Source organism: Tursiops truncatus, chromosome 16 (genome assembly GCF_011762595.2).
Source record: "Tursiops truncatus isolate mTurTru1 chromosome 16, mTurTru1.mat.Y, whole genome shotgun sequence".
NCBI classification, from domain to species: Eukaryota; Metazoa; Chordata; class Mammalia; order Artiodactyla; family Delphinidae; genus Tursiops; species Tursiops truncatus.
Genome location: NC_047049.1, coordinates 72,378,758 through 72,401,409, shown reverse-complemented (window position 1 = coordinate 72,401,409; position 22,652 = coordinate 72,378,758). Strand labels below are relative to the sequence as shown.

The window sequence follows — 22,652 nt, the reverse complement described above, 5'->3', positions numbered from 1 at the left end:
TGGTTTATCAATTTTGTTTATCTTCTCCATGAACCAGCTTTTAGTTTTATTGATCTTTGCTATCATTTCCTTCAGTTCTTTTTCATTTATTTCTGATCTGATCTTTGTGATTTCTTTCTTTCTCCTAACTTTGGTTTTTTTTTTGTTCTTCTTTCTCTGATTGCTTTAGGTGCAAGTTTAGGTTGTTTATTCGAGATGTTTCCTGTTTCTTAAGGTAGGATTGTATTGCTATAAACTTCCCTCTTAGAACTGCTTTTGCTGCATCCCATAGGTTTTGGGTCACAACAGATTTCTGTGCATTAATTTTGTATCCTGCAACTTTATGAAATTCATTGATTAGCTCTAGTAGTTTTCTGGTGGCATCTTTAGCATTCTCTATGTTTAGTGTCATGTCATCTGCAAACAGTGACAGTTTTACTTCTTCTTTTCCAATCTGTATTCCTTTTATTTCTTTTTCTTCTTTGATTGCCGTGTCTAGGACTTCCAAAACTATGTTGAATAATAGTGGTGAGAGTGGACATCCTTGTCTTGTTCCTGATCTTAGAGGAAATGCTTTCAGTTTTGCACCATTGAGATTGATGTTTGCTGTGGGTTTGTCATATATGGCCTTTAGTATGTTGAGGTAGGTTCCCTCTATGCCCACTTTCTGGAGAGTGTTTAAAATAAATGGTGTTGAATTTTGTTGAAAGCTTTTCCTGCATCTATTGAGATGATCATATAGTTTTTCTTCTTCAATTTGTTAATATGGTATATCACATTGATTGATTTGTGTATACTGAAGAATCCTTGCATCCCTGGGATAAATCCCACTTGATCATGGTGTATGATTCTTTTAATGTGTTGTTGGATTCTGTTTGCTAGTATTTTGTTGAGGATTTTTGCATCTATGTTCATCAGTGATACTGGTCTGTAATTTTCTTTTTTTGTAGTATCTGTCTGGTTTCGATATCAGGGTGATGGTCGCCTCATAGAATGAGTTTGGGAGTATTCCTTCCTCTACAATTTTTTGGAAGAGTTTGAGAAGGATGGGTGTTAGCTCTTCTCTAAATGTTCAATAGAATTCACCTGTGAAGCCATCTGGTCCTGGACTTACGTTTGTTGGAAGGTTTTTAATCACAGTTTCAATTTCATTACTTGTGATTGGTCTGTTCATATTTTCTATTTCTTCCTGGTTCAGTCTCAGAAGATTATACCTATCTAAGAATTTGTCCATTTCTTCCAGATTGTCCATTTTATTGGCATAGAGTTGCTTGTAGCAGTCTCTTAGGATGCTTTGTATTTCTGTGGTTTCTCTTGTAACTTCTCCCTTTTCATGTCTAATTTTATTGATTTGAGTCCTTTCCCTCTTTTTCTTGATGAGTTTGGCTAGTGGTTTATCAATTTTGTTTATCTTCTCAAAGAACCAGCTTTTAGTTTTATTGATCTTGGCTATTGTTTTCTTTGTTTCTACTTCATTTATTTCTGCTCTGATCTTTATGATTTCTTTCCTTCTGCTAACTTTGGGTTTTGTTTGTTCTTCTTTCTCTAGTTCCTTTAGGTTTAAGGGTAGATTGTTTATTTGAGATTTTTTCTGTCTCTTGAGATAGGCTTGTATTGCTATAAAATTCCCTCTTAGAACTGCTTTTGCTGCATCCCATAGGTTTTGGATCCTCGTGTTTTCATTGCCATTTGTCTCTAGGTATTTTTTGATTTCTTCAGTGATCTCTTGGTTGTTTTGTAACATATTGTTTAGCCTCCATGTGTTTGTGTTTTTTCCCTATAATTGATTTCTAATCTCATAGCGTTGTGGTTAGAAAAGATGCTTGATATGGTTTCAATTTTTTAAAATTTACTGAGGCTTGATTTGTGACCCAAGCTGTGATCTATCCTGGAGAATGTTCCGTGCACACTTGAGAAGAAAGTGTAATCTGCTGTTTTCGGATGAAATGTCCTATAAATATCAATTAAATCTGGTCTATTGTGTCATTTAAAGCTTGTGTTTCCTTATTAATTTTCTGTTTGGATGATCTGTCCATTGGTTTAAGTGAGGTGTTAAAGTCCCTCACTATTATTGTGTTACTGTCGATTTCCTCTTCTATAGCTGTTAGCAGTTGCCTTATGTATTGAGGTGCTCCTATGTTGGGTGCATAGATATTTATAATTATTATATCTTCTTCTTTGATTGATCCCTTGATCATTATGTAGTGTCCTTCCTTGTCTCTTGTAACATTCTTTATTTTAAAATCTATTTTTTCTCATATGAATATTGGTACTCCAGCTTTCTTTTGATTTCCATTTGCATGCAATATCTTTTTCCATCCCCTCACTTTCAATATGTATGTGTCCCTAGGTCTGAAGTGGGTCTCTTGTAGACAGCATGTAGATGGGTCTTGTTTTTGTATCCATTCAGCGAGCCTGTGTCTTTTGGTTGGAGCATTTAATTCATTCACATTTAAGGTAGTTATCAATATGTATGTTCCTATTACCATTTTTTAATTGTTTTGGGTTTGTTTTTGTAGGTCCTTTTCTTCTCTTGTGTTTCCCACTTAGAGAAGTTCCTTTAGCATTTGTTGTAGAGCTGGTTTGGTGTTTCTGAATTCTCTTAGCTTTTGCTTGTCTGTAAAGCTTTTGATTTTTCCATGGAATCTGAATGAGATCTTTGCCGGGTAGAGTGATCTTCGTTGTAGGTTCTTCCCTTTTAGCACTTTAAGTATATCATGCCACTCCCTTCTGGCTTGTAGAGTTTCTGCTGAGAAATCAGCTGTTAATCTTATGACAGTTCCCTTGTATGTTATTTGTCATTTTTCCCTTGCTGCTTTCAATAATTTTTCTTTGTCTTTAATTTTTGCCAATTTGATTACTGTGTGTCTTGGCATGTTTCTCCTTGAGTTTTTCCTGTATGGGACTCTCTGCACTTCCTGGTCTTGGGTGGCTATTTCCTTTCCCATGTTAGGGAAGTTTTTGACTATAATCTCTTCAAATATTTTCTCAGTCCTTTCTCTCTCTCTTCTCCTTCTGGTACCCGTATAGTGTGAATGTTGTTGCGTTTAATGTTGTCCCAGAGGTCTCTTAGGCTGTCTTCATTTCTTTTCATTCGTTTTTCTTTATTCTGTTCTGCAGCAGTGAATTCCACCATTCTGTCTTCCAGGTCATTTATCTGTTCTTCTGCCTCAGTTTTTCTGCCATTGATTCTTCTAGTGTATTTTTCACTTCAGTTATTTTGTTGTTCATCTCTGTTTGTTTGTTCTTTAATTCTTCTGGATCTTTGTTAAACATTTCTTGCATCTTCTCAAACTTTGCCTCCATTCTTTTTCTGAGGTCCTGGATCATCTTCACTATCATTATTCTGAATTCTTTTTCTGGAAAGTTTCCTATCTCCACTTCATTTAGTTGTTTTTCTGGGGTTTTATCTTGTTCCTTCATCTGGTACATAGCCCCCTGCCTTTTCATCTTGTCTGTTTTTCTGTGAATGTGGTTTTTGTCCCATAGGCTGCAGGATTGTAGTTCTTCTTGTTTCTGCTGTCTGCTCTCTGTATATCATATTTCTTTGTCTTGCTTAATAGTTTTGGCTAGGACTCCTAGGGCAATGTTGACAAGAAGTGGGACAGTGGCATCCTTATTTTGTTCCTTATATTAAACAGATAACTTTCAGTGTTTCCTCATTAAAACTTGTTTACTTATGGGTTTTTATTTTTATTTTTGAAAATATTTATTTATTTAGTTTTGGCTGCGCTGGGTCTTAGTTGCGGCACGTGGGATCTTCATTGAGGCATGTGGGATCTTTAGTTGCAGCCTGCGGGGTCCTTAGTTGCGGCACGTGGACTTCTTAGTTGTGGCATGCATGTGGGATCTAGTTCCCCAAACAAGGATCGAATCCAGGCCCCCTGCATTGGGAGTGCAGAGTCTTACCCACTGGACCACCAGGGAAGTCCCTGCTTACGGATTTTTAAACTTTATTTTTATTTATTATTTTCACATAAGGAGGATCCATTCTATTCCTAGTGTGCTGAGCTTTTTCTTTTTAACTACAAAAGAATATTGAATTTCCCCTTTTTTCTCCGTCTATTGAATTTTTGTTTTTCTTCTTGAACTTCTTAAAATGGCAAATTACATTGGTTGATTACTTTCAAGTGTTAAACCAAAACACAGTGTGAATTGCTGGTAAAAACCCTTCCTGGTTTATATCATTTAGCTATACTGCCAATTCAGGTTGCCACTTTAGTGGGGTTTCAAGGATGAGTGAAAGTAGGTGCATGTTTTCAGTGTGCCATCTTTACATGCAAGTTAGTAGTCAGTAATTTTTGCCAGCTGATTTACTATGTTGGCACCTTCACTTCTATGCAGTATTCCTTGCCACCCTTCTACCCCGAATCCTGCCATTGCTATTTGCATTGTCTTCTGGTTGTAAATGTAATATGAAGGTTGCCAGCATTGTGCTTATACTACATTGCAAATATTTTATTTGTGCTGATTTTCCTTTATTGGCAGTGAACTCCTTGATATCCCAATCTTGCATCTTTGTCTTTGTGCTATCAGATGCCTCACACAGTACATGTCTAGTAAATTTTGATGAAAGAGACTGGACAGGAAACTCCATCTTTCCCTGATATGTATCAAAAAATCCCTTACTGCCACATTACCATTTGCTGACTGCTAAGAATGACAGCTGCCAAATGGTGTACAAGAATGGGTTTAAATGCCCCATGAGGTGTAGTAAATTACACTAGTATAGAGCCATTCTATTTAATCTTTCAAAGCATTTTCACAATTATCCTCTTCTTTGATCCTCATAGCAACTGTGAAATAGGTAAATTAGTAGCTCTAGCCTTGCTTTACACATAAGTAAATAGGACCCAGGGAGACTAAATATTTATCCAAGACCATTTGGCTAATGTTTGGTCAAATTTGGGTTAGAATCCAGGTCTCCAGCCATTTAAACTTGGGCTCTTCTCAATAGACCAGTGGTTCTGAAACTGTGGGTCTCAGGGGTTGGCACTGAATGGGGCTGGGAGATAGGATGGAGGGTGAATGATCAGGGATCTGAGCCCTCCACCGCTCTCACAGTTCTGCTTTTGTCCCCTTTACACGTTACTCTTCCAAATAATTTTTCTTTTTGAAAATAGCTCTGTTGCTGATTACAACCTGAATTTACTAGTCTTTAAGCACATAATTGCTTTCTGGCACTATGTGATGTTTCAGTTTTACTTTGTACATTCCTTATCCTAGACTTGGCATCAACCATTTCTCCAAGGAGTCCTGGTTCCTTTTGTGGGGAATGAAATTTAGAATATAATAACTGGGCTCTAGGTGTGCTTATTGCTACTCGTGCCTCATTATTTCTAACTCTTTTCAGGGACAGTACTGGGAAATTATCTTTTTTAAAAATCCCGAGTTGTTACTGATACATCTAATTCAAATCTAATGCCACAGTGTTTCTTATCTTCTCCCATTCCATTCTTGTATTGCCCTTCTCCCGTTATGAAAACCCTGCTTCCCAAATAACACTGCAAACAGTATTTACTCATTTTCTCTATCCTGAAATGCACACAAAACAGTATTAGAACAATGCCACCAGTACCCTTATTCAAAACAAAACTACTAAACAGAGTTCAAATTTTCTTTGTGGTTCTTTTTTTATCCTTAGACTATATCATAGTAAGTGTGAACAGTCAGAGAATTGTGTGCAAAATTTACTTGAATTAATTATTTTCCCTGTGTGATTAAGTGTTCTATCAACTTGATGTATCGGTAGAGTCATTTGTTCTTGTTTGTATTCAATTTTAGAGTTTGGGTTTTAAAAATCCATTTTGATTTAACTTAAAAATATTTATAATATTTACATGTTTTATGGGTGAATATATATATTTACTCAGAGAAGTCCTGATCCCTATTTCTTCATTCTTCACCCCGTTTCTACCTACTCCACTCCATATAGATAATCATTTTCATCTGTTGTCTATCTTTTCTCTGCTTCTGTACACACACTCTTTTTTCTTCTTTCTTATAGAAATGGTAGAATAGTCCATACTCACCCTATTGTACCTAGCTTTAAACTTTTAAAAATATGTTTGAATTTATCAATTTATAACTTTAGTACTTTTTGTTTCTTGTTTAAGAATCCTTAACTTCCCAAAGGTCATGAAAATTTTCTACTATATTATCCTTTAAATTTTTAAAGTTTTGCCTCTTTCATTTAAGTCTTTAATCAATCTAGAGTTGATTTTACATATGGTGTGAGAGAGCGATCCATTTTTTTTTTTTTTGCTGTTGTTTATTTTGTTTTTCAGTATGAATGTCCATTCATCCCATATAGTTTGTTGAGTAGTCTGTTTTTTACCCATTGATCTTTAATGTCGGTTTAGTTATATGTCAAGTTGATGTACTTTCATGGATTTGCTTTTGGGCTTTTTTATAAATTTACTTATTTTTATTTATTTATTATCTTTGCTGTGTTGGGTCTTCGTTGCTGCACGTGGGCTTTCTCTAGTTACAGCAAGTGGGGGCTACTCTTCTTTGCAGTGCACGGGCTTCTCATTGCGGTGTCTTTTCTTGTTGCGGAGCACGGGCTCTAGGGTCTGCAGGCTTCAGTAGATGCAGCACGTGGGCTCAATAGCTGTAGCTTGTGGGCTCTAGAGCACAGGCTCAGTAGTTGTGGCACATGGGCTTAGTTGCTCCGTGGCATGTGGGATCTTCCCGGACCAGGGCTCGAACCTGTGGCCCCTGCATTGGTGGCAGATTCTTAACCACTGTTCCACCAGGGAAGCCCTGGGCTTTTTTTTTTTTCTGTTTTACCTGTTATTTCATCTATTTCTGAGAAAAATCTCTTATTTTTAAATTTCAGACATATTTTTTCATTCTACTATTTCCATTTTTAAAAATAGTTACTGTTTCTCTGCTGGAGGATTTTCTACTGTTCATTCATTTGAATGTTTTTCATCTATGTTCTTGAGGATACTTACAATAAAATCTTTGCTAATTCTAACAAATGGTCAGTCAGTCTCCACTGATTACCTTTTCTCTTGAATGTGCTTCACGTTATTCTATTTCTTTATATGTCTAGCAATTTTGAAATATATCCTGGATGCTGTAAAGGCATTTTGTAGACTCTGAATTCTGTTATATTCCTCTGAGAATGTTGATTTTGCAGGCAATTAACTTTGCTGAACTCAGACTCCTAAATACGTCTACTTTGCCAGTGAAATCTCTGCTTAACTACTCTAGCCTTAGCAGAGCTGCTTAGAGTCTGTTCCACACATGCACAGTTCAGGGATCAGCCAGAGATTTGGGAAGAATTTATATACAGAATTTGGGACTTTCCCTTTTCAGCTCTCTTCTTTGCTGGATTTCTCCCCTCAGTTTTTAGCTATTGTTTCTGCCCAGACTCTGTCCTTTGGTTTTTCAAGCCACTGACATTACAGACTGAGTTTCAGCCAACTAATTCCTGCCCTCAAATAAAAATCCACTTGAAAATGGAAAACTCACCCAGTTCTGTTACCTTTATCTAAGTGTAGACTCCTACCCAGTTTCTGCCTGCTTTTATTTTGTTATTATTTTTTTATTTTGAAAGACATTTCTTTTTTTAAATTAATTTTTATTGGAGTATAGTTGATTTACAATGTTGTCTTAGTTTCAGGTGTACAGCAAAGTGAATCAGTTATGCATATACATATATCCACTCTTTTTTAGATTCTGTTCCCATAGAGGTCATTTACAGAGTATTGAGTACAGTTTCCTGTGCTATACAGTAGGTTCTTATTAGTTAGCTATTTAATATATAGTACTGTGTATATGTCAATCCCAATCTCCCAATTTATCCCTCCCCTCCCCCTTTCCCCCTTGGTAACTATAAGTATGTTTTCTACATCTGTGACTCTATTTCACAAAAAGTGGAGTTTTGTAAATAGGTCCATTTGTACCATGTTTTAGATTCCACATATAAGCTACCTGCTTTTAGTTGCTTTCGAGTTCTTTCAGGAAGTTGTCTTTTATATTTATTCTAGAATTTTAGTTCGTATATGTGGAGAGTTAGTCTGATAGGAGCTACTCAGTCATTATTAGGAACAGCGTACCCACACTATTTTATTTATTTTGGCTTTTAATTAAACTCATATCTTGTATAACAAGTCCCCTCACCTTAGTCTAATTCTTCAGAAATGAATTAGATGTTCTTGTGTTGAACCTGAAGACTTACATAGTAACGCTTCTGCCTCCCAAGTATGAATGGACGGACTTCAGAATTAGTCATGCCGAAGAAAGGATATGTGAAATATAGGGAAGGAAGTTGTTTGTTTATGCATTGTACATGCAACTCTAATGTCAGGGATGATGACAGCCTGAGACACAGGCATGATATACATGTGCATGTCTGGGGTGCTCAGGGAAGGTCATTTAATCACCAGGACAGAATATTTGAGGACAGTAAGTATTTTAGTTGAATGCAGAAACACCTGGGAAGTCTGAAAATGGAGACATGGGTGATTTAGTAGGCTATGGCAGGAGTCAGGTGAACTGAGAAGCTGAACCAAAGCAGTGTCAATCAGAATGCAGAAAGGGACCAGATTTGAAAGAGAATTAAAAACTGATAAACCTTGTATTCAGTGATATGGTGCTGAAGGAAATATTTATAAGGGTAAGACACACTTTCTCCATTACTCAAATCACAGCATGCATTAACCTCTTACTTGGCTTACACATGTAATAACACTCTAGAAAGTCTAGAAAAAGAGGAAAAATCACCCCAAATTCTACTATCCTTATAAAATAACAAATATTTTATATCCCCTTCCAGGCCTTATTCAGAAACAAAAGTATATTTTTCAAATATGTAATCATACCCCATGTTGAATGTCCTTGATAATTTTGTATTATTTCTATCATCTCAGTGAATAAGAAAATTTCATCTTGCTCATCTTCATAATTACATCATTTTTAATGTCTGCATATTATTCCATTATTTCACACACCCCAACTTTCTGTACCATTATTCAATTTCTTGGACATTTATATTGCCACTAACACTACTGTAAATAATACTCCATGGGAATTCCCTGGCGGTCCAGTGGTGAGGACTCCGTGCTTCCGCTGCATGGGGCCAGAGTTTGATCCCTCGTCGGGAAACAGATCCCACAAGCTGCGCAGCGCAGCCAAAGGAAAAAAAAAAGCTCCATGAACATGTTTATGTATATAATTAGTCTTTCCCTTTTGTGGGAGATTGATTGTCAGCATTAAGGTATCTGTAGTAGAGTTGATACATTTAATATTGTTTCATGTATTGTAATATTTACTCCCTAGAGCCCTGACATTACAAAGCCCTTAGAGTGATATGTGTGAGAATCTTTATATTCTAGATCATTACTAAGAGAAGGGATTTTGCCTGTTGATGACTGTAGCATCTAGCATAGTGCCTATTATTAAGAGTCATAAGAGCTGTGTTCTGAATGAGTAAATCAGTGAATAAATTAGTTCAGTTGTCTTCTGTGGAGAGTTGAACTCATTTCTCGCCATCTGGATGCAGTTTGATTTCAGGTGTACCCTGTGATATTGGCAAGGTCTGGAGAGCCATTTAGATAGTCACTCCTGCAATCTGGATTTTACAGAAGTCTGGAATGTTGCGCTGAGAACACAATCTGCAACAGCCTCTGTCTGGGAATTTTACTTTTGCTTCCCGGATCACTACAGACCCAAGTATTTCCATGGGCTTCCTTCTGGAAAACAAAACAAAGAATGTGCTCTTTTCTTTCTGGAGGAAACTTTCCCATTAGTTTCTACCTCAGTGGGACAGGTCCTTGTAGGGCAGGCTAAACTTGGGCCAGAACGTTTGGAAATCTTGACTCTATTCTCTCCTTGGCTTCAGAAAACAACTGGGATCACGCTCAGCTTAGACTGGATAAGTTTCTGTTTTGTTGCTGATGCTTTTTCTTTTTTTTCTTTTTTTGTAAAGGGAGCGAAACAATTTTGGTTCAGATCAGTGTGTAAAAAAGAAGGTTGGTAATCAGAATCATAAAATTATAGAATAGAGAGCTTCTATCGATGTCATTTTTCTTTTACTAAAAATAATAATGACTACTTATGGCATTTTGTGCCAGGCCTTGTTCTAGCACTTTCCTTACATGACTTCACTTAATTTAATCATCACAACAACCCAGCCTTATGAAGTAGGTATTATGATTTCCACTCTGTAAATTAGGAAAATGCTGAAAGATTTTTTTTAATTGAAGTATAGTTGATTTACAATGTTTTGTTAATTTCTGCTCTATGGCAAAGTGACTCAATTATACATCTATATACATTCTCTGTTATATTCTTTTCCATTATGGTTTATCCCAAGATATTGAATATAGTTCCCTGTGCTTAAAGATCTTAAGTCATCTTTTCATAAGCACACACAAGTGGTGGAGTAAGAATTCAAAAATAAGTCTGGCTGATACCAATGTTCATGCCTGTATATCCATTTGCAAAGCACTTTCCTTTCGATTCTGCTCTCTAAATCACAGCTGCAGCATCAGGAAGGAGACTGATTAGTCCTGTGAGGCAGAGGTGGAGACAGAGATTCAGAGATCATGTTCTTTGCCATCCAAGTTCTCACAGGAAAGAATGATAAGAGCCAGGCTGTACATGTGGACTGTCTCATTCCCTGTCCTATACCCTTTCCACTGCTCCCCCTGGAGAGCTCTCTGAATCTTCCCATTATAGTTGAGGAAACTGGGGCCCAGAGTATTGCAGTGATTTACCAAGCTCATACAGCTGGCTAGCAAACTAAGACTGGAGCCCAGATTTTCTGCCTCCCAAGCTAGTGTCTTTATTATTATGTCTACATGGCAAACAAAAGCTAGTTGTTAAAGAATATTCAATGTGAGTTATATTCCAAATCAGAAAAGACATTAACGCAGTCCCTCCAGTGCAGAGACATTTAACTCATCATCTTCATTGTGTTAAAATCTCCTCCATCATATGAGATACCTAGTCGATCTGTTAATCATCAAGTATGTACTGAGTGACTAATATAAATGTGCTTAGCACTGGGAACAGCCCCTGAGTGGGGTCTCCATGGTCAGTCTATGAAAAGTCTCAGGATTAGCAGCTCTCCCTCCTCCAGTATAGACCTCAAAAGAGTCAAAGTAAATAGAATTTTCTGCCTCAACAGCTGTATTTATTTTGGGCTGTTTCTCCACCTACAACGCCCATTTGCTGTCCTTGGAGCTTCTGAACCTGTTTATTTTCAACCTCCCAGAGGCAGCCAGCTGTTGTATTCCTGTGTCATGGCAGAGAGAAGTCTTCTGGAGGGAAGCAAGCCATTTCAAAAGCATAAAGGAAATAACCCAAAGTAGAGTTTACCAACTGAGGCTATTTCCTGAGCAGGACACCAACCCTGCTCTCAAATATCTTATTCAAATAGCTTAACAAGACATAACTGGAGACAGAACTTGAGCACCGAAAATTACACAATAAAATAAAAAGAGCTAAGGAGTAATATAAACTCAGGTCTTAAGTGATATCAAGTGAATGTGATTGAACAGTCTCCTAGTCAGTTAGACGGGACTAAACTCAGAGAAATATTTTGTTTGGGCTACAAGTTTGCTTCTTTATGTGCTTGCTTTTTAGTGACCCAATATTTAAAAACTGAGAGCATTTACCTAAAAATCCAGATTTCTGACTCCTTCTGAAAAAAAATGGAAGGTCTACTAATATGTGTTTGTCCTCATGTGGGGTAACTATGGGCTGGAGAGGTGGGTGTGTTAGGTGAAACACACACTCCCCAGTTTGCCACAGTCCTCAGAGGTAGTGTGACAAGCACTGTGGCAGGCATGACAGCTCATTGACTACTCACAGAAGACTCTACTAGGTAGGTATTATCCTTCCTGTTTTATAAATGGGAAAAGCAAGGCTCAGAAAGGTTATGAGGTCAGCCGGAAGCCACCTACTTAGTGAATAGCTAGGATTCACACCCATGGCTGCTTGGGTACGTCCCTTCTAGATGCTGCCTCCCAGAGAACTAGGAAGTGATAAAGCTGGGTCTTGAATCCAGACTGACTCCAAGCCTACTGGCCATTCTAAAATGTCATACTATGTCAGAGGCACAGACCCTGCTACATGCAATGGAAGCTAGCAAGTATGTCACGATGAACCAAGAAGAAAAGAACCATTCCTACTGGGAAATGACTTACAAGTCCAGGAATAACTTCTGAAGATAATACATTGTGATAGAAAAATTATAAATAGGCCAGACTGTCACCAAACATTTGACCGGTGCTTCTTAGGTAGGTTGAAAGTTTTGGCCATTAGCAGCATACTAGAGTTACTCGAAAGCACTGTTCGGTATTTTTATGGGAAGGATTGAATCCTGTGAGGAAGCTAAACAAGGAGTACAAATTCCAAATGGCCTGGGCAGAGTAAAGGAGCAGGAAGACCTGTATTTTAGGCCTTGGAGGGCAAATCTAGGCCCACCGTCCCCTGGGCAGTGGCCACCAAGGGCTGGACCTCAAAGAGACTGAAGCACCATGTCAAAACTCATCACTTTGCCTAAAGCTTATTCTGAGTAGTGGAAATACAAAAGATTTAAATGTCAGTTATTCTGTTTTGTATTTTTTTTATTTTTTTTTGCGGTACGCGGGCCTCTAGCTGTAGTGGACTCTCTCCCGTTGCGGAGCACAGGCTCCGGACGCGCAGGCTCAGCGGCCATGGCTCGCGGGCCCAGCCGCTCCACGGCATGTGGGATCTTCCCGGACCGGGGCACGAACCCGTGTCCCCTCCATTGGCAGGCAGACTCTCATCCACTGTGCCACCAGGGAAGCCCTGTTTTGTATTTTTTTTTAAAAAAGTGTTCATAAGTTGCAAAGCTTGAAATCAAGTCCAGGACTTCTTGGGTTCTCTCTACTATATATCACCTTCCAGAAAACAGATGGTAGAGAGGGGAGGGGAAGGTATTCCAGGTAGGGGGATGCTGTGTTAGGAAATTTCAGATTCTGTTTGGATAGAGAAGGAAAGAAAATAATAGAGGTTGAAGCCTCTGACAACAGTCACCAGATTTATCACTTACCCTTTTATCACAGGTTGCAGAGGACTGATCATGCTGTCACCACTGAGATGCCCAAGGGCCGTATCTCTAATGACCACTCTGCCCTTTTTACTCTCCTTTCCTTGGCCATTTAGCCCCACTGCAGGCCATTTAGCCTCCCTACTCCAAGTTCCTGGATCAGTCTTCTTCCTGATCAAGGTAAGTTATAGGCTGGTGGGTAAACCGTGAACCAGCTGTAATGGGAGTAATGTGTAATAACAGCAACAAAATCCAAAATGATAATTGCTATAACAGTAATAACAGCAGTTACTTTTACTGAGCCATTTCTGCATTCTAAACACTTTGTTAGGGCTTCCCTGGTGGCGCAGTGGTTGAGAGTCTGCCTGCTGATGCAGGGGACACGGGTTCGTGCCCCGATCCGGGAAGATCCCACATGCCACAGAGTGGCTGGGCCTGTGAGCCATGGCCGCTGAGCCTGTGCATCTGGAGCCTGTGCTCCGCAATGGGAGAGGCCACAACAGTGAGAGGCCCGCGTACCAAAAAAACCACAAAAAACAAAAAACACTTTGTTAAATAACTTACATGCTTTAAACCATTTAACTATTATATCGTCCTGTAAAATCTCTATTATGAGGAGACAATTCTCTGAGGGTCTCTTGCATTTCTGCACATCTTGTGAGCAAGGCACTGGCTCCCCTTTGTTCCAGACTAACTTTAAAAAAATTTTATTTACTTATTTTTGGCTGCCTTGGGTCTTCGTTGCTGCACACAGGCTTTCTCTAGTTGCAGTGAGCGGGGGCTACTCTTTGTTGCAGTGCGCAGGCTTCTTATTGTGGTGGCTTCTCTTGTTGCGGAGCATAGGCTCTAGGCGTGTGGGCTTCAGTAGTTGTGGCACGTGGGCTCAGTAGTTGTGGCTCCCAGCCTCTAGAGTGCAGTCTCGGTAGTTGTGGCTCACGGGCTTAGTTGCTCCGGGGCATTTGGGATCTTCCGGACCAGGGCTCAAACCCGTGTCCCCTGCATTGGCAGGCGGATTCCCAACCACTTCGCCACCAGGGAAGTCCCCCAGACTAACTTTTGAAGGATGCTTGTATAACAAACAGCCTTGGAAGATAGAGATGGTGTTTCCTGTCAGAGCGAAGGACAGACATGTTTATTGACCATTATAAATGATTCATGTTCCTTAAACTCAGGGTTCTTCTTTTGTAACACAACCTTCTTTGCATCTCCATGTGGGAAATGGGGCTTGGGGAGCCAGCACAGAAATGGCTGATCCTCTGGCTACTGCTGTTGCCGTTAAGTAACTGTCCTTTGCCTCTGACCCAGGAATTTTATGTCTTCTACTAGCACCCATGAAACTGTGGCAGGCTAATCTATTAGTTTGCAAGTAAGGCAGTGTCTCAGAGTCTACATGGTCTTTGAAAGATTTTATTATTCCCATTTTACAGATTAGAAACTGAGGTTGTTGGAGGTGTTTTCAACTGCTCGTATTTATTATATCTGATCCTATACTTCAGTCTGTTGCCTGGATATTTGGCTTTTAGAGATTAAATCTCCATTTTGAAGCATATTTCTGGCACCCAAGTCCCAGTTTTATTCTATGTTCCTGAGATAGTCGTCTATTCATCTATCCCAGTGTTTATTCAGTGCATAATATCTGTGTTGTTCTCGTCAGTTCTCCTAGGGAATGAAATCTTTCCTTGAACTCCAACTCCCATATCTCATAGTATTGTGGTGGAAATTAAGTAAAAATAATGGATGTAAAAGCACCTAACACAAATGATTCTCAAACTTTAGGTGGTATCTGAAATACTGGCATATTTCTCTTAAAATGCAGAACCCCAGACCTCATCCCAAGAGATTCTGAATCAGTAGATCTAGATTAAAATAAAAAAAACAGGATTTCCATTATCTTAGTCCTTGCTTACTTCTTGTCCTGTCCTTCCTTACCCTGTGCTTTATGTTCTAGTGACTGCTAGCCGTGTGTAATTCTCTCTGCCTCTGTTCTTCTGTACTTTGGCCATCTTTCTTCTCTAACTAGAAGAGCTAACCCCTCCTTATCCTTTAGCTCAGGTGTCTCCTCCTTTAGGAAGCCTTCCCCATCTAATGAGGGGATATCATTTCTTCATCCTCCTAAAGCTTTCTGTTGCTTACCTCTATCATTTACTTGTACCTTTTATTAAGATTATGTGTGTCTCCACCAGCAGACTCTCAACTCCTTGAGGGCAGGTAATTTGTCCTATTCACTTTTACACTTTACATGGGAAGCCTTTTATGGAATAGTAGAGTATCTGGTTCACAACAGGTACTGGGCTTTGAAATCAATTTTTGTTGAATGAATAAAAGAACGGGGCTTCCCTGGTGGTGCAGTGGTTAAGAATCCGCCTGCCGATGCAGGGGACGCAGGTTCGAGCCCTGGTCCTGGAAGATCCCACATGCCGCGGAGCAACTAAGCCCGTGCGCCACAACTGCTGAGCCTGTGCTCTAGAACCCGCACGTCACAACTACTGAATTCTGCATGCCTGGAGCCCATGCTCCACAACAAGAGAAGCCACCGCCGTGGGAAGCCCACGCACTGCAGCAAAGAGTAGCCCCCGCTAGCTGCAACTAGAGAAAGCCCGTGTGCAGCAACGAAGACCCATGTCAACCAAAAATAAAATAAATTAATTAAAAAAAAAAAAAGAAAGAAGCCATTTGTTTGCAGAAAGCTTTCAATATAAAATCCCATTGGGACTTTCCTGGCAGTCCAGTTGTTAAGACTCCATGCTTCCACTGCAGGGGGCGTGAGTTCAATCCCTGGTCAGGGAACTAAGATCCTACATGCTGTGCAGCCTGACCAAAAAATTTTAAAAAAGTCTATTAATGATAATACTCTTGATTTTCTTAAAAACATTTATTTCATGTGAGGTAAGACCAGAAATATGAGGAAAGAGAGAGAAAGCAAGAAGTTGAATTTTAGCATGGGTAGAGAGAGTAAAATATAATATAGCCTGGCCTCCTCATTGTTTTTTCTTTTCCATTATGGTTTATTAGAGGATATTGAATATAATTCCCTGTACTACACAGTAAGACCTTGTTGTTTATCCATCCCATATATAATAGTTTGCATCTGCTAACCCCAAACTCCCAGTCCCTTCTTCCCCCACTCCTCCTCCGCCTTGGCAACCACAAGTCTGTTCTCTATGTCTGTGAGTCTGTTTCTGTTTCGTAGATAAGTTCATTTGTGTCATATTTTAGATTCCACATATAAGTAATATCATATGGTATTTGTCTTTCTCTTTCTGACTTGCTTCACTTAGTATGATAATCTCTAGGTCCATCCGTGTTGCTGCAAATGGCATTATTTCATTCTTTTTAATGTCTGAGTAGTATTCCATTGTATATATACCAGATCTTCGTTTCTTTTTAATTAAAAAAAAAATTATATTTATTTATTTATTTATTTCTGGCCGTGTTGGGTCTTCATTGCTGCATGTGGGCTTTTCTCAGTTGCGGTGAGCGGGGGCGACTCTTCGTTGTGGTGTGCGGGCTTCTCCTTGTGGTGGCTTCTCCTGTTGCGGAGCACGAGATCTAGGCTTGCGGGCTTCAGTAGTTGGCATGCAGGCTCAGTAGTTGTGGCTCGTGGGCTCTAGAGCGCAGGCTCAGTAGTTGTGGCAGACAGGCTTTGTTGCTTCACAGCATGTGGGATCTTCCCGGACCAGGGATCTGAACCCGTTTCTCCTGCATTGGCAGGTAGATTCTTAACCACTGTGCCTCCAGGGAAGTTCTTTTTAAATTTTTACTGGAGTATAGTTGATTTACAATGTTTTGTTAGTTTTGGGTGTACAGCAAATTGATTCAGTTATACATATACATATATCCACTCTTTTTTAGATTCTTTTCCCATATAGGTCATTACAGACTATTGAGTAGAGTTCCCTGTGCCATACAGTAAGTCCTTATTAGTTATCTATTTTATATATAGCAGTGTGTATATGTCAATCCCAATCTCCCAATTTATCCCTCCCCTCCCTTTCCACCCTGGGAACCATGAGTTTGTTTTCTACATCTGTGACTCTATTTCTGTTTTGTGAATAAGTTCATTTGTACCATTTAAAAAAAATTTACTTATTTTTATTTATTTATTTTTGGCTGCGTTGGGTCTTCGTTGCCATGTGCAGGCTTTCTCTAGTTGCGGTGAGCAGGGGCTACTCTTTGTTGCAGTGTGCGGGCTTCTCATTGCGGCGGCTTCTCTTGTTAAGGAGCATGGGCTCTAGGTATATGGGCTTCAGTAGTTGTGGCATGTGGGCTCTAGAGCACAGGCTCAGTAGTTGTGGCACCTGGGCTTAGTTGCTCCATGGTATGTGGTATCTTCCCAGACCAGGGCTCGAACCCATGTCCCCTGCATTGGCAGGCGGATTCTTAACCACTGTTCTACCAGGAAAGCCCCTGTACCCTTTTTTTAGATTTCACATGTAAGCGATATCATATGATATTTGTCTTTCTCTGTCTGACTTACTTCACACATCTCTAGGTCTATCCATGTTGCTACAAATGGCATTATTTTGTTCTTTTTTATGGCTGAGTAATATTCCATTGTATATATGTACCACATCTTCTTTATCCATTCCTCTGTTGATGGACATTTAGGTTACTTCCATATTCTGACCCTTGTAAATAGTGCTGCAATGTATTTTGGGGTGCGTGTATCTTTTTGAAGTATGGTTTTCTCCGGATATATGCCCAGGAGTGGGATTGCTGGATCATATGGTAGCTCTATTTTTAGTTTTTTTAAGGAACCTCCATACTGTTTTCCATAGTGGCTGCACCAATTTACATTCCCACCAACAGTGTAGGAGGGTTCCCTTTTCTCCACACCCTCTCCAGCATTTGTTATTTGTAGACTTTTTAATGATGGCCATTCTGACCAGAATGAGGTGATACCTCATTGTAGTTTTGATTTGCATTTCTCTAATAATTAGTGATGATGAGCATCTTTTCATGTGCCTATTGCTGGCCTCCTCATTTTACTGAGAAGGAAACTGAGATTAGAGAGAATAAGAATAACATCACATAGCTTGTTAGTGGCAAAGCGAGATTGGAAGCTTCATCTCTGGTTTTTCAGTCTTAAGCTCTCTAGACTAATCATGGTCCCTCCCTTCCACTAAGTTATGACCCTACCCAAAGCCCAGCTAAGGTTTTCACCATCCTGGCTTTTATTGACCTCATCTGATATTAATAATGCTGTTATTTCACATTATCTGTACAATTACTACACCATGTTTTCTTTACGTAAATTTTGTTTTCTCTGATGTATACCCAGTGTTGTGGGGTATTTTTTAAAAGCTTTTATTGTGTTTATCTTCGATGTTTAATTAGAGTTTTGCTTCTGTATCCTGTGAATCAAATTTGCCTCCCCATCTTGACTGACTAGTTTTGATCTAATAGGTTTTTCTAGAAAAATGACTCTTTCACTAGTATTTAGGGGAGGAAAATGTGGTATAACATTAAAAAAAATAAGCCTCCTTGGCTTCCCAAATTTCATCCAAAATGTAATCATCTCCATGTGTGTTTCTTCTCTCACTTTTATAATCAGATGTGGAAAATATTTAACATCCCATTGAGTCCTCCAGTTTCAATCAGTACACATGATAAATTGCATGGGGGTGTTTAATTTGCCTTGCAATGGAAACCTTTATCTTTGCCCTGTGGCCTGACTGTAGTTTAATAAAAGAAAGGCCCTTTGAATAGGTCTTGTGCAATGTGGGGTCCCAACCAGGTCTATGAATAATTTATTAGGCATGGATCTTGTTTCTGTTTATGAAATACTATTCTGGAGACCGTTAGGGCTAGACCTGTGCAGTAGTCACAAAGTTCTTCTTGAGTTCCAGCTAGAAATATGCAGAAAATTATTGTTGCTGTAACTCCTCAAGCATATGGCTAGGTTCAGGGCAATCTGTTAACTTCTTGTGTTGTGTCCAAAAGTTTCCAGTTATCAACAAAAGATGGCATACCAGCCCGATTACTCCTGATGTATTCCAGTCAAGGATTCCAAGTAACCATAGTTGTGTGGGCGTATGTGGTCTGAAATAACAGGAATCAGTGAAAATTTCAAGTGTAAATACACAACGGAGATCATTTACATATCACAACCAGATGAACGTATCCCACTGAGCTGAGTGTGCTTTCCACAGGAAGCAGGAATTTTTGGGCCACCTCCCAACCCCTGATTCTCAGCGGTTGTAAACTATTTGAGATACATTTTGTTTCGAGTTTTGCAACAGACTTCTCTAACAGCTTATTTGCTTCATGTGTCAACAAACTTGAAAAACTAGCCTCTTACATAAGATAATGAGAAATGTGAAAAGCTATTGTTAGTGACCTGGTTCCCCCCAAAACTTGGTCAAAGGTATTACAGACTGTGACATGGAAGTGGGCTTATATTGATGGGTCTTAGTATGTCCCTTCAGTTCCTAGGTAACTCTTATGCTCATTGGAATGAATTGGCTTGGGATCCTTTTCAAGGATGTTTATATTTAGTGACTCCGTGAGGCAAAAAATAACAGAGTAAGAGAGGGAAAAGTGGACTTTGCATCATTCCAGGAAAATAGTTGCTGCCTGCTTTGGAGGCAAGTTATCCCCAGGGATGAGGCCACAGGGAGATCCCGGAGAGCAAAGTCCTGACCGCCCAGGTCCTGTGACCACACTCAACACTTTCTTCATCTGCTCAGATATTAGCAGAAACTACCAAGCCTGTCTGTGAAAGTGGCAAAAGTTCAAGCTTGATCTTCCCAAAATGCAGCTCAGATGAAGTCGCTGAATTTTTACCGGTTCTCCATCATTTATAAAATTAAGTGCCAACTCCTCAGCATGGCTCTCAATACCCTCCCCAAATAATTATCCAATCTTATCTTCCATTAATCACACAGATTCTGAGAAAACTAGATTACTGGCTAGTCCATGAAACAGCCCCTATCTTTTCTATTTTGTTGTCTTTGTTCATGCCGTATGACAAACACTATTGATATCGGTACAGTTATTAACTCTAGTATTTGTTGAGTACTGACTGTGTACCAGGCACCATGTGATGACTGTCCATGCATTGTCTTATTTAATTCTCATAACAGTCTGGACACAGACTTACTAATTAATTGCTTAAGATCACAGAACCTGCAAGTGGCAGAGTAAGGATTTTGATCCTCTCATGTCATATGTCTGACACGAGAGCCCTCATTATACTGCATCTGGACTTCCATAAAAAATCTTATCTCTGAGAGAGATCATTTTCTCTACCTTTTTTTTATAATATGTAATTTTATTTGTTAATTGTCCTTTCGAATGCATTTTTGAGGTGGCCGAAATGTAAAGGAAAAAGTAAATCAGCAGAAAAGACAAGAAAAGGTTAATCCAAAGCATCAGTGCTATCATTTAGCTGAATGGCTATACAGTGAAGTACTTTCATAATATATTTTTAAAAAATTTTATTGGAGTATAGTTGATTTACAATGTTGTGTTAGTTTTAGGTGTACAGCAAAGTGAATCAGTTATACATTCTCTACCAATTTTGAAACGAATCACCTAGCAATCGTTCTGACCTCTTCCCTAACTACATCATGACTCTGTATTTTCTACATCCCATGCAACACTGTGGTCTTGCTCAGAGTAGGTCTTCATTTGTTCTAGGCAACTCTCTGATTATCTGGGGATCAGCACAGGATCCTGAAAAGGAAAGCATACTAGACCAAAAGGAGGATTTGGTGAGGTTGATCTCTGTCATCCCAGCCTCTCTCTTTTCTTCCTGAGGGAAGGTCCCGTTCTCCAGTGCACCTTTCTAAACTTTGTGTTTAGAGACGTAACACTGGAAACTTGAAATTGGCCGAGTGGGAGTATTTACACTATGGAAATCAGCTGACACTGCAAATTAGGACCCCTGCCCCCCACCAAGGAGCTGGCTTGCCAGTATGCTAGGGTCTGCCCAAAGATGTGAGGGACACGTGATTCCAGTTGCCTCTAGCCTTTTCCCTGCTCCCTTTGACCCTCTCAACTTTTGGACCCACAGAACTTTGTTAAGTGCCTTCTGTAAGCAGATACTCTGCCAGGTGATATGAAGAATACTATGATTACTGCCATCTAATTCCTCACGAGGAAAGTAACAGGTACATGAATAACATGAATAATTGCTAACTGATAACCTTATTTGTTTTTTTCTCTTGATTTGTTTTAAAATTAAAAGTATACATATTTACATATATGAAAGTATAGAAAAAATGTAAGTGCCATGAGGATAGGAACTTTACTTTTCACTACTTCTGCCCAAATGCTAGAACAGGGTGAGGCGTGTGCTAGGTGTTAAACAGTGAATGAATTTCATTACAGATTAAAAAACTGAAAAGAATATACTAAAACACTAACAATGCTTATCTATGAATAGTGGGATCATGGGTCATTTAAATTTTATCCTTCCTCTTCCTCCTCTTCTTCTTCCTCCTCCTCCTCTTCTTCTCTTTCTTTTTCTTCCTCTTCCCTCTCCTCCTCCTCCTCCTCCTCCTCCACCCTCCCCCTCCCCTTCTCCTCCTTCTTCTTCCTCTTCCTCTCCTTCTTCCTTCTTCTTGTTTTTCCTTCTTATTCTTCCTCTTCCTCTCCTTCTTTCTTTTTCCTTCTTCTTCTTCCTCTTCCTCCTCCTCTTCCCCTTCCCCTCCCCTTTCCCTTCACCTCCTTTTCTTCTTCTCCTTCTTCTTGCCTTATCTGTATTTTGCAAAATTTTAATAATGTGCTTGTATTATGTTGGAAGACAAATAAAAATAAAAAAAAAAACAACTGGAATTATGCAACGTAGCAAACATTAAGAGGCAGAAGGCACAGAAACATAAGACTTATTGAAGTCTAGTTTCAGGAGAGTCTTGTGGGAAGGCTTCTTCAAGGAAAAGGGGCTTGAGGTGCATTTAAAATCTCTTTCCCTTATAGTCATTTTAAGCTAGCTATCACAGGGGAAGAACCAGGTAAAATAGTTTACACTAAGGGCTGAGTGACTGGCAGCTGATGACACCATCCCTCCCAGGAACTGAAAATCCAAACAGGGGGACTGTGCAGTAAAATCTTCTAGAACTTTACCATTTTTTTTTCATTTGCTTCTTTATCAATTATGGAGAAATGTACATTAATATCTCTTACTATGGTAGCAGATTTGTCAGTCACTCCTTCAAATAAAGTGCTTCATTCTGTGTAATTTTTTCAGATCTATTTTCCAGGTCACTAGTTTTCCTTTCATCTGTGTCTAAACCAATATTTAAACCTTCCATTGAGGTTCAAATTTTAACTATTAATTTTTAATCTTTAGACATTTAAAAATTTGGTCTTTTTCCACTTTGTCTCATCAATTTTGATACTTTAAATACTTTTGTACAGTTCTTTAAACTTAGTTTGTATTTGGTATCTGGTAATTCCAGCATCTGCTGTCTGTTTAAAGCTGACCCTACAGTTTAGTTATTTCATGATGATGATGATGATGTTGATGATGATGATGATGACTTGTTTCCAGATACGCTCAGCAACTTTTAAAATTGTGTACCAATTCCTCTGGCATCCTTAAGGCCTGTCTTTAAGCATGTTCTTCAAGAGAGGATTGGTTTTTGCTTCTGTCAGGTGTTTTATGATGCTATCAACCTGAAGCTGGTTAGATGGT

The 22,652-nt window shown here is 39.1% G+C and overlaps 1 protein-coding gene across 9 annotated transcripts in view; it reads left to right on the top strand.

The window, feature by feature from the left end:
- LOC109550124 (uncharacterized) overlaps nt 1-22,652 on the top strand; it is a 99,718-nt gene that overhangs the window by 43,412 nt on the left and 33,654 nt on the right. Inside the window, exon 1 of one of the 9 annotated variants that reach the window (XR_002176497.3) lies at nt 16,558-21,126. The exons of the other annotated variants lie outside the window; for them this stretch is intronic. The gene's annotated coding sequence lies outside the window, so the exon portion shown is untranslated. Of the gene's footprint in view, nt 1-16,557; nt 21,127-22,652 lie in introns of those variants that run through there. 9 annotated transcript variants of the gene reach the window in all.